A 19,681-nucleotide genomic window follows, 5' to 3' on the forward strand; every position below is an offset into this window, starting at 1 on the left:
ATCTATCTATCTATCTATCTATCTATCTATCTATCTATCTATCTATCATCTATCTATCTATCTATCTATCTATCTATCTATCTATCTATCTATCTATCTATCTATCTATCTATCTATCTATCACCTTTGGCTCAAAGAATTGGTTGTATGAGACTCCCTCCTTATTGCTGGATATTCATTATTCAATAACCTACACCTGTGAGAGCTTGGCAATGTCATTGAGAGAAAAAAAAGAGATCCTTGGCTTTTCTGGATTACAACTTTGAGAGAGAAGAGGTATTATTCAATCTTCTCTTCAAATCTTGAAGAGAGAAAGAATATATGAAGAAACCAACATTTAAAACTTTGATCATGTTCCTATTCCAAGCTTGCTACTCTAAAGACTCAATAAATTTTCCCATGGGTGAGATCTGGGACTCTCTTTGAAAGAGAGTTGAGGTGAGCTCATCCTGAGCTGTTATCGTGATGAGAGAGCTCATTTGATATATATTGTCTGGTATATATTCTAATATGTATACTTTCTATGATTTCTACTTTGCTATATTGGATAAATGATCTTATGTGTTATTTGCTATGTATGTTCATTGTAGAATTGGCATCTGGTGGTAAGGGTGACAAAATTTGAATTTATAGTGTGGAGCACTAAATTTACATTAAGCAACAGTAATCAGGAGTTCAGCTTGAACCTAAAATTACTTCCCCTTGCCTAATAATATTTAAGGAAAGCAGAAAGACAAAATTTTCAGCCAGTATCTCCCCACACTTCCACTCCTACAAGATCAGAGTATTAAAATTTCCCTTGGAGAAGGTGAGAGGAGAATATATTTGAGATGTCTGTTCTTACCTCCCTGCAAAGCCACATTTATTTTTTTTAATAATATCTTGTTTCCCCCAATTACATTAACACTTTTTTTTAACATTTATTTTTTTTTCTTAAGGTTTTGTATTCCAAATTCTATCCTTCCTTCCCTTCCCTTCCACATCCCTTGCACAGTAAACAGATACAGGTTTTATGTATAAGCACATAAAGCAGATATAGGTTATATGTATAAGTATGTAAAACATTTCTATATTATTGATTTTGAATAAGAAGAGTTGAATAAAAAAGAAGAAAGTGTAAAAATAGCATGCTTCAGTATATATGCAAACAATATCTGTTCTTTCTTTGGGGGCAAATAGTATGCTTCATCATGAGTCATTTGGTATTGTCTTGTATCATATTGCTGAGAATAGCTAAGTCATTTAAAATTCTTCATTGTATAATATTGTAATTGCTGTGAACAATGTTTTCCTGGTTCTTTTCACTTCACTTTGCATCAATTCATGTAAGTCTTTCCAGGTTTTTTTTTCTGAAATCAATCTTTGCAAAGCCACATTTAGACAGACTCATAAATAAACTTCCCGGGGAAAAACAATCCCTCACGTCCCACCATCTTACATTTGAGGGCCCTTACTTAAAGCTTTTGATGTTGCTTTTCTTTTGAGCTAGTTCAATTCTACTTTGCTCATACAATACAGCATCTTCTCTGATGAAGGCACGCCATGTTGGAAGGTCCTGTGTCAGTGTCTCCCATGTAACACAATCAATTACAAAGTTCTTAGGAGAAATTTTAAGAGTGTCTTGGTATTGCTTTTTCTGACCACTATGCAGGCACTTGCCCTGTGTGAGTTCTCCATAAAACAGTCTTTTTGACAAGCATGTGTTTGGCATTCAAACAACATGGCCAGTCCACCAGAGTTGCACTCTGCACTAGGGTTTGAATGGCTAGCAGTTTAGTTCAAGAAAGGACCTCAGTGTCTGGCATCTTATCCTGTCAGATGATCTTCAGTATCTTCCTAACACAATTCAAACGGAAGCGATTCATTTTCCTGGTATGAAGCTGGTATATTGTCCAGTTCCACGGGTGTACGACAATGAGGTCAGCATGACAGTTCTATAGACTTTCAGTTTGATAGTCAGTCTAATACCTCTTCTCTCCCACACTTTCCTTTGGAGTTTCCCAAACACTGAACTAGATCTGGCAACCTGTGTCAACTTCATTATCAACATGTATATCCCTGGAAAGTATGCTGTCAAGGTAAGTGAACTTATCCACAGCATTAAAAACTTCTCCATTTGCTGCAACTGATGGTTCCACATATGGATGGTGTGATGCTGGCTGATGGAGCACATGTATTTTCTTTTTAAAAAATATTAATTAATTTATTTTTAGTTTTCAATATTGACTTCTGTAAGTTTTAAATTTTTTCCTCTTCCCTCCCCAAGACAGTATGCAATATGATATGGCTCTGCACATACATTTCTATTAAACACATTTTCACATTAGCATGTTGCATAGAAGAATTGTAACAAAAGGGAGAGACCATGAGAAAGAAAAACAAAACAAAAAAAGAAAACAGTCTGCTTCGCTCTGCATTCAGACTCCACAGTTGTTGTTTTTTTTTTCCCCTGGATGTGGATGGCATTTTCCATCATGAATCTTTTGGAATTGTTTTAGGTTCTTGCATTGCTGAGAAGGGTTAAGTCCATCAAAATCAGTCATCATTCACTGTAATTATTTCTGTGAATGATGTTCTTCTGGTTCTGCTCACTTCACTCAGCATCAGTTCACATCCGTCTTTGCAGGTTTTTCTGAAGTCCACCCGTTCATCTTTTCTTAAAGCACAAAACAAAGCAAAGAGAGAGAGAGAGAGAGAGAGAGAGAGAGAGAGAGAGAGAGAGAGAGCAAATAGTTTACTTCAATCTACGTTCAGACTCCCTAATGCTTTCTCTGGATGTGGATAGCCTTTTCCATTTTGAGTCTTTTGGACTTTTCTTAGAACTTAGAACATTGCTGAGAAGGGCTAAGTAAATCAAAATCAGTCATCACTCTGTGACTATTTCTTTTATGCTCACTTTACTCAGCATTAATTCATATCTATTTTTCCAGGTTTTTCTGGTCTGACTGTTCATCATTTCTTATAGAACAATAGTTTTCCATTACATTTATATGCCATGACTTGTTGAGCCAATCCCCAATTGATGGGCAAACCCTCAATTTCCACTTCTTGGCCATCACAAAAAGAACTGCTAAAAATATTTTTGTACACATGGTTCCTTTTCCCATTTTTATGATCTCTTTGGGATACAGTCCTAGAAGTTTTATTGCTGGGTCAAAGGGTATGCACAGTTTTATAGCCCTTTGGGCATAGTTCCAAATTGTTCCCCAGAATAGGTGGGTGGGTCAGCTCACAGCTCCACCAACAATGAATCAGTGTTCCAACTTTCCTACATTCTCTCAAACATTTATCCTTTTCCTGTTTTGTCCTGTTAGGCAATCTGATAGGTGTGATGTGGCACCTCAGAGTTGTTTTGATTTGCATCTCTCTAATCAATAGTGATTTAGAACATTTTTTTTCACTTGACTATAGATAGTTTGAATTTCTTCCTCTGAAAACTGCCTGTTCATATCCTTTGATCACTTATTAATTGGGGAATGACTTGTATTCTTGTAAATTTAACTCAGTTCTCCATATATTTTAGAAATAAAGGCTTTATCAGAGACGCTAGTTGTAAAAATTCTTTCCCAGTTTTCTGCTTCTTTCCAAATCTTGGTTACATTGGCTTTGTTTAGCCCCTGTTTTCTTGCTGTCAAGTTTTAGGCCAAAATTAGCACAAGCAATAGAGAATCAATCCATATTTTGTTATATCTCATTGATGCTACATCTTATTTGTTACATTACATTGAGTGCACAATCATCTGCAAACAAAAAAATCATACACTAATACTCCTTCCACTTCAATCTTGGCTTGTAGCCTTTTCATGTTGAAAAATTTTCCATCAGAGCTATAGCTGAACTTGATGCTGTGTTTGTCTTCATTAAAGGTATTTGATAACATGGCTGAAAATGTCATGCTAAAAAGCATGAGAACAAGTACACACCCTTGCTTCACTCCGATGGTGACTGGGAAAGTGTAAGAACATCATCCATTATCCAGAATCTGGGCAAGAATTCCATCACGAAATGGACATACAATATTGATGTACATCTCCAGGCAAACACATTTTGATGTGATTTTCCATTAGCCTTCACAACTGACGGTATCAAAGACCTTGGTAAGATCCACAAATACTTTGTAGACATCTCTGTTCTGCTTCTGGCATTTCTCATCGAGTTTTTGGCAGCAAACACCATATTGACCATTCCTTGACCCTTTCTGAAGCCACACTGATGCTCAGGTAGATAACCATCTTACAGGTGGAGGATCTGCCTATTAAGGAGGACTCTGGCAGGAATCTTGCCAACAATGACTAAAAGAGAGACTCAGGACAATATATTCTCATTGCCTTTATAAAGAGGGACAAAGGAGGCATCCTTGAACTCCTGAGAATAACCTCTTGCCATATAACTCAGAAAATTTCAGTCACTCTGGACACTCCAGAAAAATATGTATCCAACTCTGACTTCAGTAAGCTTGCTTTCATTTGCCAGCCTTGTTTCACTCAGGGCTGCTATTTGGATATAATGCCTGCTGAGGTATCTTGCAACAAGAGTTGTCTGTCTTTCAGGCTTACTGGATTTTGTGTTGTCTGCAAGTGTGTACAAGTTCCATGTACTGATGATGAGTGGAATCATCTTCGTAGAAGTTTTTGTATTTTTGTGTGTGTCTGTTTTGACCAAGGATAATATCTCCACCTGCCATGGTAATCAGACCAGGGTTGAGTAAGTGGAATTTTTTTTCATTGACACATTTTTATTTGTATTTTTTTGCATCAGTAGCAGTATTCTCATACTATTACCAACTCTTTCATCAAATAATAAATATCCTCCTTTGCAACAAATAAGTATAGTCAAACAATACATATTCATACATTGGTTGTATCCGAAAATATGAGTTTCATTCTATACCTATAGTCCTTTACTTTTCTGGTAAGAGGGAAGAAACATAATTCATCACCAGTCTTCTGGAATTGTTAGTGGTTTTTGTGTTAATTAGAGTTCTTAAGTCTTTTAAAGTTGTTTTCCTTCCATCATGATACAATAGGTCCTGCGTTCAAATCCAGAGGATGCTATATACTGCCTGTATGAGCCTGAGAAAGTTATTTCACCTAAAAATTCTCCAGTTTAAATTTTATATCTCTAAACACTTTCATCCACAAAATACAGAAAAAAGTAATAGATTAAATCTGTAACTGAAAAAATCTACAAAGCACAAAATTAAAATACTCAGATAAATACAAAAACATATTCTGAAAATCAAAGAAATCAACAAAAGTGAAAAAATCTACTTAGATGATAAATAGAACTATATGCTGATTTACAGAATAATAAAATATAAAAACCCTTAACAAATTAGGTTTGTGTGTGTGTTTCCTTTTTTGATATTTATTTATTTTTAATTTTCAACCTTCATTTCCACAAGATTTTGAGTTCCAAAGTTTCTAAGCAGAAAAATTTTAGAGCACCTTTTGTAGCCCCTTCCTCACACCAGGAGGTGAACAGTGAGATCCTTAAAAGGCTGCTTCCACTGAGAAGATGACCCCATGGCCTGGGCTGTCTGTGTGCAGGCTTGTGACTGCAGCTCCCAGTGTATCCACACCTGCTGCTTCATCACTTGCCTGTCCCTGCAGGACTTTGAGATAAGTAAAAATGGTAAAATGGGATGAATGATATCTTTTGGTTCATGCATCAATTGGATTTAAGTGGGGCAGAGTTGCACAAAGTCATTAGCCTCACCATCTCTTCCATTGATCACAGTCCAGTGGCAGGACAGAGTCAAGATGACTAGTGATGGCTCAAGATACAGTTGATGACTTTGGTGTCTTCAATGTCTAACTAAGCTCTAAGTGTTCCACAGCACCTGTTCCAGTTACCTTCAAGGTTGTTGGAACAAATTGTTCTCACCTGCCCACTCTATAAGGGCAAATCTTCTCATGAATGGGCTAGACAACCTACTAATTCATGGATAGAGCTGAGACTCCTCACCTTCAACCTGGTTTAGCTGGTATGCCAAAACAGTTTGCCAGGATGTGGCCACTGAGCATGCCACAGCTTCTTAGAGTCACAAATGAGTCTTAGGTGGATCAGGTAGACATCAAAGGTAGAAAGCAGCCCTGAAAAGGCCTCAGCAGCCCTTATACCAGAGGGACTAGTCTTCTCTAAATATACCCTACAGCCCTTATATCAAGGTAGTGGGCTGATCACTGGAGAAGATCAAGGGATTCAAGAGAGAGCCAGCTTTTACTATTAACTTTAATAATGAGATAAAGACATCTCATGTGGTAGTGACAATTTCCAGGTACAAACAGGTAGGGGGTGACTTGTTATGCAATGAATAGCAGTTAATACAAAAGCTGCAAACTGGATGATGCTTGCCCATCCCCACCCACTCCCCTGACAGTGCTTCCTTCAACAAAGCCACTCTCAATACTGATTGACCAGCAGGACTAAGAACGGTGGATCACCGAATCAGCATAACTTTCAATAATTAAGCAAATTATTTTAAAGTCATTATTTATCAGTCTTTTTATGACAGATATTTGGGGAAAATATCTTTAAAAGACAAAGACAGGGCTTGGACTTTGTGATTAGAGTGACAAAGATTATAAATACCTTGGATATATTGAAATGAGCTTGAAATTTCCCAAGAAAATTGTTGGTGTTAACAGAGAAATAGACAATGTGTCTCTAGTATGTCCAGACTCTCCAACACTCACTGGAATATCAGAATGGGCTATAACTAATTCTGATCTTCTCAAAATTCTAGCAAGCAACACACTTGGAACCAATAGCTGCACATTTTTACCATGAATTCAGACTGTGAAGAAGCTTACGAGAGAATGGTGACAAGAAGTTCTAGTGAATATCATAGGGATCCTGAGTCTTCATACTCTTAGTTGAATCCTGAGGAAGTTCACTTACATTTTTTTCTGGGTAATTTAGTCATTTTATTAATAATTCCTGCATTTTAATAATAGGATGGTCATTTGGCCTTCTCTCTCCCTTTATTATTTTATTTTCCCCACTTAATAGCATTTTATTTTTTTCTAATTACACATAAAGATAGTTTTCAACATTCACTTTTATAGGATTTTGAGTTCCAAATTTTTTCTCTCTCCCTTTTATCTCCCCTCTACCAAGATAGCAAGCAATTTGATATAATTTATACATGTGCAATCATATTAAACATATTTCTACATTAGTCATGTTGTAAAAGCACAATCAGAACAAAAGGGAAAAACCATGAGAAAGAAAAAAACAAAATAAAAGAGAAAATAATATGCTTTTATCTGCATTCAGACTCCATAATTCTTTGTTTGGATATGTATAACATTTTCCATCATGAATTTTTTTGAATTGTCTTAGAGCATTGTATATCTGAGAAGAGCTAAGTCTATCATAGTTGATCATCACACAATGTTGTTACTACATACAACGTTCTTCTGGTCCTGCTCCCATCACTCAGCATCATTTCATGTAAATCTTTGCAGGTTTTCCTGAAATCTTCCTGCTCATCATTTCTTATAGAACAGTGGTATTCCATTATATTCATATAGTACAACTTGTTCAGCCATTCCCCAATTGATGGGCGTCCCCTCAGTTTCCAATTCTTGGCCACCACACAGAGAGCTGCTATAAATATTTTTGTACATGTGGGTCCTTTTCAAATTTTTTATGATCTCTTTGAGATACAGACCTATTAGTGTTATTTCTGGATCAAAGATTATGCATAGTTTTATCACCCTTTGGGCATAGTTCCAAATTGTCTCCAGAATGGTTGGATCAGTTCACAATTCCACCAACAATGCATTAATGTTCCAATTTTCCTACATGATATAGGAATATAAATTTTTAAGATCTTCCTTGCTCCTAGGAACTTAAGCACCTGGAGCCTGTGGTGAGAGGCTTGTTTTTCAGGAACGCCCACACCTTGGTGCTTTGTGATTGGGCAGTGGGTCAAGAGGGTTGTTACGTTGTCTGACCCAGAAGAAGGCTATATAATCCCTGATGTGAGGCTTTGTTTTGGGGCTCATTTTGAGAAGTGTTGTGTGATTTGAGCAGATGAGACTCTGGGCAGCCCTTGAGAGACCCCCGGCTTTGAAAAACCCAGATGTTGAAGCTTCCCTCTCTGCTAACTGTGATTTGATATGGATGTAATGGTTGGACAATTGGAGGCCTGTCTGCTTGAAATAATTCTGTCTGTATACTCTGAAGTAAGGGGTGCTGACCTTTTTCCCCTGAACAAGGTAAATGATATGTTTGATTGCTTAAAGCAAGAGTGTTAACCCATTTTGAGTTGCTTTCCTTTAGGAAAGCAGATCTAAGAACCTGTGTTGGCAGCCACCCTGGGTGTGCTGGGGTGCTTGCCACTACACTACATCCTCTCCACCACTTATAATTTTCCTGTTTTTTTCTTGTTAGTCAAGCTGATAGGCATGAGGTGGTACCTCAGAGTTCTTTTTATTGGCATTTGTCTAATCAATTAGTGATTTATATATTTTTTCATATGACCATAGATTGTTTTAATTTCTTCCTCTGTAAACTACCTGTTCATATTCTTTGAGCATTTCTCAATTGGGAAATGATTTGAATTCTTATAAATTTGACTCATTTCTCTACATATTTTAGAAACGAGGGCTTTATCAGAAACACTGGTAGTAAAGATTGTTTTCCAGCTTTCTGTTTTCCTTCTAATTATGGTTGCATTGGCTTTGTTTGTACAAAACCTTTTTAATTTAATGTAATCAAAATTATCCATTTGGTATTTCATAATTTTTTCTATCTCTTGTTTCATCACAAATTCTTCTATTCTCCATAAATCTGACCGGCAAACTATTCCTTGCTCTCCTAATTTGCTTATGCTAGGGGTAGGGAACCTAAGGCCTTGAGGACAAATATTTCCCTCTAGGACCAATCCTGAAGTGCAACCTTTTGAACCCAAACTTCACAGAACAAATCCTGCACTAGATTGGTCCTGGAGGGTCACAGGCCTCGAGGCCACAGGTTCCCCAGCCCTGGCTTATGCTATCACTTTATATGTCCAAATCACATATCCATTATGACCTTATCTTGGTATAGAGTATAAGATGATGGTTTATGCCTAGTTTCTGTCATACTGTTTTCCAGTTTTCCTGGCAGTTTTTGTCAAATAGTGAGTTCTTATCCCAGAAGCTGGAGTTATTGGATTCATCAAATAGTAGATTACTATAGTCATTTACTCCTGTGTCTTGTGTATCTATACTATTACACTGACCCACTACTCTATTTCTTAGCCAGTACCAAATTGTTTTGATGATTTCTACTTTACGATATAGTTTTTGATCTCATGGCTATCCTACTTTGGGTGTCTGCTTTAGCTTGAGGCTAGAATTCAACAAGAGAAGAGATATGTATTCATTGCATGAATGAGGTGTGGGTTGATGTGGGTTGTAGTCAAAGTACAATCTACAGAAATCAGCTCACTGATTCCTGACCATTCAGAGAAAGATCTAGGAAGATTCTTCTGATTATGATAGCATATTTAAAAAGCTATCTTGACAAAATGCAGGTTAATTGTCTCATCACAGAATCAAGAGGCCCCTTATATGTCAGTCATATTTTTGGCCCATAAGAAAAATGAAAAAGTACATATGAGTGTAGATTATCAAATTTTGAGATGTGAATAAAATACTCAATGGAATTTCACCAGGAATGATGCTATACGCTTTATACTACACTTGCTTATATTTGGGTTAGAAACATGCCTTCCTATTGACTTATGTATTTGGTTGTGTTTTTTGGGTTTTTGGGTTTTTTTGCTTTTTTGGAGGGGGAAAGGTAGGGCAATTGGCATTAAATGACTTGTCCAAGGTCACAGGGCTAGTTTTTGTGTTAAGTGTCTGAGGCTGGATTTGAACTTAGGTCCTCCTGAATCCAGGGTCGGTGCTCTATTCACTGCACCACCTAGACACCCCTTGACTGATGTTTTGACACCTCAACTGAAGGAGTTGATGCAACTACTGAAACTCAGCACAATTCTTGGTTGAAGAAGAAACTGAGAGATTTAGTCATCCAAGTAACCACTGCTTCAGATCTGTACAGAAACAAAAGATGGTAGGTGTCATACTACAGTGTCAAGACCTTCAAAAAAGAGAGAGTTTTGTTGAGAAACTTTGACATTCAAGGGACTCAGGGGTTAGCTGACCACTAGAATGCTAACCCATACAAAGTTATTGAAAGAGTGAGCAACTTGCCTATTTACAAAATGGCCCCAGAGAATATTGATAGCTCTATCACAACTATTCACCCAAAACACCGATTACCTATAGGAAATGGAACATATGAAACACATTTGAGCAGTTAAGAAAATCTATTGTCATTGGTGGAAACTCTTCCGTGATTGCCTCAGTGCATAAGGCCAAGGTAACTGGGGTCTAGACAGTTTCTGGGTGTTCCTTTCAACATATGGTACAACAAATTTTATGTAGGGGACCATAGGTTTCCCTTGGAGATCCAGACAGATTTTCTCTGGGTCCCTATATTCTGTTTACAATGAGGCAGGAATTCCCCTAGGTGGATCCCTAATACTTGCAATACTAATGAAATTCCAAACTCACCCAAAAATAGAACAAGCAAGCTCAGTTTGAGACTAAGAAAACAGAAAATGTAAGTCATAGGCAAGTGTGAAAGTCTCTAGAAAAGAAATGGTAGTCAAGCTTTAATCCTTTAGAACTGCATTGCATAAGGATTTTACAAGGCGATCAACCTAAGTCTGTTTAAATGAAGCAGGAAAAAAAAAATGAGTATTTGTCAGTTAGACAAATAGGATGTTAAGGATTCAAAATCGAAAATTCTCATATTAAAGTTCAATATCAATATAATCCAAGGATCCAATAATGTAGGAGGTATCAGTTCTTAAATATTCAACTATGCAAAAGTCATCTGAAATGGAACTAGTCTGACTTGTAAAGACACATCAGAACACACATTGCACAAATAGGATCTAAAACAAAGAAAAAGTACCATTTTTTCCTAGTGGATCTAAAAAATCAAGGGATCCAATTGAGGCCACCCCATCTAAAACTAGGCTTTCCTAGTAGGTTATACACTCTTGGTGGGCCTAGTGGCAACTTAGGAACACCTTCCCTTTGAACTTAGAGAACTGTCCTTAGGACTTATAACCAATTAAAAGGAAAAGAGATTTTTACCCCCTTGTACATACTTAACTTGAGTTTAGTATCCAGTTTAAAGATTTTCTGTCATCATTCATTAAGCTGATATGGAACTGTAATAGTAATGAGAATTTGAATATTAATAGGCTTAGGTGAATTTGAGGACCTTTCCTGATTTGAAAATAAACTCTGCTCCTTAGTAGGCTGAATGTAGTCACATGGATTCTGTGGTGGGAGGCTTATTTTTTAGGAAGACATAACTTTTGTTACTTTGTAGTCAAGAAGGTCACAAGGGTTGTGATGTCCTCTAACCCTAGAGAAGGCTACATATACCTCTAAGCCAAGGTTTTGCTTTGGAGCTCACTTTGGGAAGAGTTCTTTGTTTTGACTAGATGAAACTCCGGGCAGTAATTAAGCCTCCTGACTTTGAAAGTACATTGTTTTATGAGAACTTGAAAGATTGGAAGAGATACTTAAGGGCTAGCAGCAGAGCCCAAGAAGAAGCCAATACTGAAGTGTACCCTATATGATCCAGGTTTGTCAGTTGATTGAACCAGGAGCCAAGATGCTATGATGCAATCAGGGGAGCAAATTATCCATCAGTTATACTGCATTCTGGGGTGAACTTGGGGCAACAGCTTTCTAGCAACCCTTTTACATTTAATTCTACTTTCTCCATGGAACTAAGGAGGAAAGAGCAGTATGCTATGAGTTCCAGAAGGATATTTTTGTACTTCTATTTTTTATCCTTATTTTCACTAAATATACCATTTACAAAATGAATTGGTGTCCATTGGGAAATAGATATTGAGGAAATGTCAGGAGTGGGGAACCTGTGCCCTTGAGGAAATATGTGGCCCTATAGGTCCTCAAGTGCAGCCTTTGGACTGAATCCAACCTTCACAGAACAAATCACTTTGATGAAAGGATTTCTTCTGTAAAATTTGGACTCAGTCAAAGGCTACACCCAAGGACCTAAAGGTCACAGGTTCCCCAGACCTGGGTTAGATAATACTGGGATGCTAATTACTGATAATATTATTAAAAGAACACAAGAGAAAGGGGACTTGGCTAATGGCATTAGAAATACTCCACTACCTAGAGAGACAGAGACAGAGAGAGAGAGAGAGAGACAGAGAAAGAGAGAGAGAGAGAGAGAGAACATTCGTTTAGTGGGAATCCTACCTATAAGAGCATATGTAGGTTATTAGAGTTAGTCCAGAATCTTGCTACATGTTCTATATATTAGAGGTTTGTACCTCTAAGGCCATAGAGTCATTGCTGGCTCCTTCCTTGTAATTTGTTTTGGAGAATTATTAGGTGTCTCTACTTTTAATTTTCTCCCTACTCTATTATTACTACTAACTTGGTAAATGTATGCTTATTGTTTTGTCCCTCATTCTTCCATTTTGCCCTCTTTAGATTCGAATCATTGGAAGGTCAGTTCAGGAGCCACTTCATCCAAGAATAAATTTCATTTATTCCCTTAGCTTTAAGGGCTCTCTCTTCCTCCTGAAATTCTTTTTTAGCCCTTTGAATGTTTGTTTCTTCTTTATCACCTTCCACTTTATCACATACTTGTGTTTATGTTACATCCTCCCCCTCTCATATTACTAAATTCTGTCTCCTAAAAGATGGAAAATATATATTTTAACTGTTTTTTTCTCCTTAGTGTATTATGCATAGTAGGCATTTAATAATTGTGGAATTAAGCTTGAAGCTATCAAAGGAATTAACACTTTTTTAATGGCTGTAGACTGTAATATGAGATGCATAGTGAGCAGGATTAGGAACTAGATACTTACTCAGACAATATCTGGAATCATATGTTCACTTGAGGATCCGCCACATTTTAGGAAGAATTTAGATGAAATACAGAGCATTCAAGCTAGCAGAATTAAGCACAGCAATCAAAATTTAGATTCCTTTTTTGGGGACATAAAGGATCAAAGCATGGAATGGGAGGAAGACAATAAAGTCTGAACTCTGCACCAAAAGTTTCCAAGAAAAATATGAATTGGTTACAGGTCATGGAGGAGCTCAAGAAGGATTTTGAAAATCAAGTAAGAGAAGTGGAGGAAAAATTGGGAAGAGAAATAAGAATGATGCAAGAAAATCATGAAAAGTGAGTCAACAACCTGACTGAAGAAAATAACACCTTAAAATATACTAACTCAAATGGAAAAAGAGGCCCAAAAAGCCAATGAGAAGAAGAATGCCTTAAAAAGCCAAATTTGCTGGATGGAAAAAAAGAATTTGAAAAGCTCACTGAAAAAAATAATTCCTTCATAATTAGACTGGAGCATATGGAAGCTAATGACACTATGAGAAATTGAGATATTATTAAACATATCCAAACAAGAAAAAAAATAGAAGGCAATGGAAAATATCTCATTGGGAAAACCACTGATCTAGAAAATAGATGCAGGAGAGAAAATTTAAAAAAAAATTGTACTACCTGAAAGCCATGATCAAAAAAAGAAACTAGCAATCATCCTTCAAGAAATTCTCAAGGAAGATTGCCCTGATATTCTAGAACCAGAGGGCAAAATAGAAATTGAAAGAATTCACCAGGGCAGGTAGGTGGTGAAGTGAGTAGAGCACTGGCCCTGGAGTCAGGAGGACCTGAGTTCAAATCCGGACTCACTCTTAACACAAAAACTAGCTGTGTGACCTTGGGCAAGTCTCTTAACCCCAATTGCCCTACCTTCCCCTCTTCAAAAAGAAAAAAAAAAGAATTCACTGATCATCTCTTGAAAAAGATCCCAAAAAGAAAACTCCTAGGAATATTATAGCCAGGTTCTAGAGTTCCTAGATCAGGCAGAAAACAATTGCAAGCAGCCAAAAAGGAACAATTTGAATATTGTGGAAACCCAATCAGGATAATACAAGATCTAGCAGCATCTACTTTAAGGGATAAAAGGACTTGGAATATGATATTCTGGAGGTCAAAGGAGCTAGGACTAAAACCAAGAATCACCTACCCAGAAAAACTGAGTATAATGTTTCAGGGGAAAACTTGGTCATTCAATGAAATAGAGGACTTTCAAGCATTCTTGATGAAAAAAACAGAGTTGAATAGAAAATTTGACATTCAAATACAAGAAGCAAGAGAAGTATGAGAAGGTAAACAGGGAAAAGAAATCAGAAGGAACTTATCAAAGTTAGACTATTTATATTCCTAAATGGAAAAATGATAGTTGTAACTTATGAAACACTGCTCAGTATAAGGATAGTTGAAGGGAATATAAATGTGTGTGTATGTATACATCCATATATGTGTCTATAAAGGAGTGTATACAGGCATATGAATACATATGTGGGGTGTGTATATATATGTACAGATATACATAGACATAGGGCACAGGACCAATTGAATAGGAAGGGATGATATTTAAAAAATAAAATTAAGAGGTGAGAGTGGAATATAATGAGAGGAGATATGGAGAGACAGAATAGGGTAAATTATCTCATATAAAAGAGGCAGGGGAAAACTGTTACAATGGAGGGGAAGAACAAGATGGAAAAAGGGAATGGGTCAACCTTATTCTCATTGAATTTGGCTTAAGGAGGGAATAACATACACACTAAATTGGGTATCTTGTCCTATAGGAAAGTAGGGGGGAAGGAGATAAGAAGGGGGATGATAGAAGGGAGAGCAGATTGGGGGAGGGTAGTTAGAAGCACACACTTTTGAAAAGGGACAGGGTCAAAGTAGAAAATAGAATAAGTGGGGGGTGGGATAGGATGGAGGGAAATATAGTCAGTCTTTCACAATATATGCACTATGGAAATGTTTTGTATAACTACACATGTACAACCTATATTGAATTGCTTATCTTCCCAGTAAGGGTGGGTGACAAGGGAAGAAGGGAATAAATCTGGAATTCAAAGTTTTAAAAATCAAATGTTTAAAAAATTTATTATTATTATTGTTATTATTATAATTTTACATGCAACTGGGAAATAAAATATACAGGCCCTGGGGTATGGAGATCCATGTTGCCCTACCAGAAAGTCAGAGGGTGGATGAGGGAGGTTATAGGAGAGAGCAGATTGGGGGAGGGGATATTCAGTGGGATCGTTGTTTTGGGGTGGTGGGTAGGGAAAAGATGGGGAGAAAATTTGCAACTCAAAATCTTGTGGAAATGAATGTAGTAAACTAAAAATAAACAAAAAAATGAATTATTTAGTTTCCTAGAGTTACTAATTTCCATTTGGCCCATTACAATTTTTAAATAATTCATTACTAAAGATTTGTACCTCATATATAATACCTTAATAGAATTAAACTGTTGACCCTTTTTCCAAGTCTCTCTACTATAGCTTTCATTCCCTTTATAATATTTATTGAAATTCTTGCATCTTTCTTTGAAAATTTTAATTTTTCTTGTGGACAAGTTGCAATTTTTTTCTTTGAGGTTTTGATTGTAGGTGATTTTGAGTTATTTTCCTCTTCAGGGATTGTGTCATCTTTGGTGTCATAAAAGTCATTTCTCACACACACACACACACACACACACACAATCAAACCCATTTTGTAGCCTCAAGATTTGAATTCTAAACTTCCTCTACTCTGAGGATTAAATCAAGTCCTGAACTTCTTCATTTCCCAAGAGTACTATTTTTTCTTTCACCTAGTCTTTCCTTTTCTTTTGTTTAAGGTTTCAAAACCTACTTTTTCTTTTGTGCAAATTCTCCTCTTCTAATATTAGCTTTAGGTGAAGCTGTTTCTGTTAGAAAATGAGATTAAAAAGTTTTTTTTTCTTTAATCCTCAATTAAATCTGAATTTTCTCTCCTGTTCTGGAATAGACCTGGTTGTGGGCTATAGTGAAGGTTAAAATCCCTTTCTTTCACAAGCAGGTAGCGGCTATCCTATCCTTTTTTCCCTTTAGAAGCAATGTGAGGAGGCTTTTTTCCCCCTTCATACTTTGTTGTCATTGTTTTCATTAGTACAAAAGGGTTTTCTTTTATCTTTTGGGGTTGTGTTGTTTATACACACACATACACGTGTATATACATATATATATACACATATACATATACACACACATGATAATAAGAACAATAATAATAATAATTAAAGATGAATAGAATTTTAGAAAAAATATATATGATAGCTCTCTAGTAATTATTGAATGGAAACAGAAAGGATCTGACATATTCTCAACTGTTTATTGCACCTTTACAAAAGCCCTAGATAGACATATATGTTCTAAGACATAAAAACCTCAAAAAATGCAGAAAAGGAGAATTGTTATATGCATTCCTTATTCATAACAAGGTATTACATTTACATTAAATAAAAATGTACTATGAAACATATTTAAAACCAACTGGAGACTAACTTAATCGTAAAGAATTGGTGGACAAAAAAACAGAAGATATTAAAGATAACACCAAGTCAACACATCAAAATTTTGGGGATACAGAGAAAGTAGTCCTTAGGGAAAATTTATATATCTTAAAACTTTTATTAAAAAAGATACAGAAAAAAAAATTGAGAATGCAAATAAAAATAATAGAAAACCAACAAATTTAAAAGCCCATTTAAATATAATATAGAAATCCTAAAGAAATAAAAGAAAAGATAAACAAATATTGAAAATGAAAATCAAATTAATAAGTAGAACTAGGAGCTTTAAAAATTCAAAATAAATAAACTATTAGCTGAACTGGTCAATAAGAAATTGAAATATCAAATGGCTAGTATCCAAAATTTAAAAGAGGAAATCACAACAAATAAATGAAAAATAAGCAATATTATTACACAGTAAGTGAAATAAATACATATTTACAAAAACTAAAATATTCATTTTAGCAGAGTAAAAAATATAAAACTTAAACAATTCAGTTTCAGAGAAATTGAATAAGTTACAAATGAACTTCCAAAAGGCAGATGCAGGAGGGAATCTCTAAGGACACGTAGCATAACAAATTGTCATAGATTGAAAGGAAATCTAATTCCAATATTACATAAACTATTTGCAACAGCAGCAACAAAAAGACCCTACTAAATTTCTTCTATGACACTGAGAAGTTCTTAAATCATAAATCAGAGAAAACTAAAGTGGAAAAAGAAAACTATAAATCTATAGATCAACATCCGTAGTGAACAGAATTACACAAATTTAAAATAACAGCAGAGGCCAAAACAACATATCAAAAAAAGGTAATTCACTATGATCAGGTTGGATATCTACCAAGAATACAGGGTTAATATTAGGAAAACTATAAACAACTATATTAATAACAAAAGCATGTTATTATATCAATAATTGCAGTATACACTTTAGCAAAATGCAATACTCATTTCCATTCAAAAACATTAGAACACTTAAGAGTAAATGGGGCTTTCTTTAAAACAATAAATAAAATATATCTAAAACTAAGCAGTATCATTAAATGTGACAGAGTTAAACTACAATCATTTCCAATAATGACAGGATGAACATTTCTATTTGACATAGTGCCAGAAATGGTAACTATAAAAATAATGCAAGGGGAAAAAAATGAAGGAATAATCATATGTAAAAAAGAGACAAAACTGTGACTTTTTGCAGATAATATGATGATGTGCTGAAAAACATGTTGTGAGTCCACTACAAATTAAATGAAACAATAAGTCCAACAAACTTACAAGAAAAATCCCCTCCCCCCCAAATTGTCAACTTTTTGATATAATACCAATAAAACCCAACAGGAAGAACTAGAAACATTTCATTAGAAATTACCAAAGAATGTGTAAAATACTTGGGAATCTACCTTCCTTGATACACAAGAGAATTGCATCAATAGATAAACACCACTGTTTATATAAATAAAGATAGACCTAAATAATTCGAAAATTATAATTGCTCGCAGGGAGCATGAATCAATATAATAAAAATGACACCATCTAAATTAGTTTACTTATTTGATTCCATACCAATTAAACTACTTAATGAATTACTTTTTTAGAACTAAAAACATAATAATGAAATTCACATGGAGGCAAAAAAAATGTTAAAATCTCAAAAGAAATGGTGGAAAAAAAGTGAGGATGAAGGGGACCTAGCAATGATAAATACAAAATAATACTACTAAGCAATAAATTCACTAAACAATTAGGTACCTGATTAAAAAAAACAGAAAGATTGATCTGTGGAACTGATTAAGTACACAACATTAAGAAGTAATGTGTCTATTAACTTACTATGCAATAAACATAAAGACTCCAGTTATTGGCAAAAGGGCTCACTATTTGAAAAATACTGGACAAATTGGACAGCAGTATAGAAAAAAAAATTAGATTTAGGTCAATATTTGACACCTTATACCAGGATAAGTTCCAAATAAGTAGATGACAGGTACAAAAGGCAATAACATAAACAAATGATCAAAACATGGGGAAAATCACCTATCATGTTTATAGATAAGAGAAAAATTCATGAACAAGCAAGAGCTTGAAAACATTATAGGAGATAAAATGACTGATAGTGTAATAAATACTTTAATATATATTTTTAAATTTTTCTCAAACTAAAACATCTGGTCACACATTTTATGTAATTTTTTATTGTTGTTACAAATGGGGGTAATTTGTAAGTATCTGTAAAATGAAAACATAACATCACTAAAACTTAAAAAAAATAAAAGAAGGAACTAAGGCATCTGTGGAATGGAGTAGACAAATCTCCATGTCAACCTGATGGTTATTTTCAATTTTTTTAAAGTTTTCACATGGATGAGGATTAGACATGCCCCTGATATCAGAATTAGGCATAATGAATAAAAGTAACAAATAGAGACATAGATTTATTATAAAATACATACATAACATACATGAAACAAAGCATTAATAATTATGGCTATTTAAAAACAAAACAGGTTGATTCAGTGGACAGTATGTTATTTTCATTAAAAGGTCTTCACACTAAGGCTCCTTTATCATTTATCTTGTTGGTCAGTCATTTCAGTTGTCAGACTCTTTGTGGCTGACTCCATTTGGGCTTTTTTTTCTTAGCAAAGATACTGAAGTGGTTTGCCATTTCCTTCACCAGCTCATTTTTTTTGGAGGTGGGAAGGCAAGGCAATTGGGGTTAAGTGACTTGCCCAAGGTCACACAGCTAATAAGTATCAAGTGCTTGAGGCTGGATTTGAACTCAGGTCCTCCTGACTCCAGGGCCAGTACTGTATTCACCATGCCACCTAGCTGCTACTAGCTCATTTTTTTTGCAGATGTGGAACTAAGGCAAATAGGGTTTGGTTACTTGCCCAGGGTTACACAGCTAGTAAGCATCTGAGGTCAAATTTGAATCCAGGTCCAGCCCTCTGTCTACTGTGACACCTAGCTGCCCAAACATTCATCTAGTATGTGATAAAGCGGATTCTTTTCAGGTAAGGATTGGACGAGATGCCCCACTCAACTGAATGCCCATAACTTCATGACGTTGGTTACGATTTATAATTAGGAAATTTAATAACTTTGACTTCGAACAAAATAATTTGCCTCTCTAAGCCTTGCTTTTCTCATTGTAAAATAATAATTATATCACTTAGTCCACTG

This window comes from Petaurus breviceps, unplaced genomic scaffold, assembly GCF_028583685.1.
Source record: "Petaurus breviceps papuanus isolate PSGF00001 unplaced genomic scaffold, PetGlider_PUasm1.0 551, whole genome shotgun sequence".
Lineage (NCBI taxonomy): Eukaryota > Metazoa > Chordata > Mammalia > Diprotodontia > Petauridae > Petaurus > Petaurus breviceps.